General features: G+C 37.8%; 1 pseudogene; it reads right to left on the reverse strand.

The window, feature by feature from the left end:
• Window positions 1–221: 221 nt before the first annotated feature.
• LOC118600733 lies at window positions 222–340 on the reverse strand (annotated as a pseudogene).
• Window positions 341–1,369: the final 1,029 nt, after the last annotated feature.

A 1,369-nucleotide genomic window follows, 5' to 3' on the forward strand; every position in this document is an offset into this window, starting at 1 on the left:
CCCAAGCCACATCCAGGGATATCCTCAGCGAGTCAGGTGCTTCTTGCTGAGCAGTACCTAGACTCATACTGAAGATAGCTGGCCTCAGTTTCTGGTGTGGCTTTTTTTTTTTTTTTTTTTTTTTTTTTTTTTTTAAGGCAAGGCAACCCTTGGTTGACCTCACAGATTTCAAAGATCTTGTCAGTTTACAATCCCTTATTTTTTTTTTTTATTTTTTTTTATGCCTACAACACCTGGTCTTCATAGGTGGTCTCCCATCCAAGTACAAACCAGGCCTGACACTGCTTAGCTTCTGAGTTCACGCAGGGTCGGGCTTATTCAGGGTAGCATGGCTGTAGACTCTGGTGTGGCCTTTTGAGGCAACTATAAGCACAGCATCTGTGGATTGGTTGCTGAATCTTAACAGATGGTGCCAGAGGGGCAGAAGCTTGAGCTAAACTTGGCCTGATGCTGAACCTCTCTCAGGACTGTGCCACTGGTCACTTACTTCACAAATCCACATTTATAAGACCAGGAGACTTAGGAACTTTGCTTAGTGCATAGAAATAGAAAGGAAGCCAAAATGAGAAAACAAAGGAGCAGAAACCATATGAGAGAAGAGAACAGAGATCTAGATATAACAGAGTCAAGTCATCTAACAGATGCAGAGTTCAAAATACTGGTTATAAAAATGCTCAATGAACTTTTGGGAAGTGTAGATAAATTCAACAAAGAGACACACAATCAGAATGGTAAGAGATAAGATGCCAAGACTATAAAAATAATTTAAGGAGCATATGGGACACTATTAAGGATCCAAATATCCTTCTGATCAGTGTAACTGAAGAAAATCAAGATGTTGAACAGTCATTTGAAGAAATAATCATGGAAAACTTCCCTAACCTGGTGAAAGAAATGGACATAAAACCCCAGGAAGCTCAGAGAATTTAAAAAATCAGGAATTCAAAGAGGCTCACACCAAGACATATCATAAATAAAATGCCAAATGTTAAATACAAAGAAAGAATATTAAAAGCAGCAAGAGAAAAACAGATAGATACTTGTAAGGGAACACCCTTAAGACTAAAAGCTGATTTCTCAAAAGACACTATGCAGGGCAGAAGGGCTTGGCAAAAAACATTCAGTAGAATGAAGACATAGGATCTACAACCAAGAATACTTTATCCAACAAAGCTATCATTAGAGTTGAAGGACAGATAAAGAGCTTCCCAGACCAAAATAAGCTAAAGAAATTTATCACTACCAAGCCAGTATTACAGGAAATGTTTGAGGAACTTCTTTAAGAAGAAAAAATACAAAAGACTCACTTTAGATTAAAAAACACACACAGACGAAAAGAAAGGGAATGGAAAAAGATATTGCTTTGTTG

Source organism: Rousettus aegyptiacus, unplaced genomic scaffold (genome assembly GCF_014176215.1).
Source record: "Rousettus aegyptiacus isolate mRouAeg1 unplaced genomic scaffold, mRouAeg1.p scaffold_m13_p_3, whole genome shotgun sequence".
Lineage (NCBI taxonomy): Eukaryota > Metazoa > Chordata > Mammalia > Chiroptera > Pteropodidae > Rousettus > Rousettus aegyptiacus.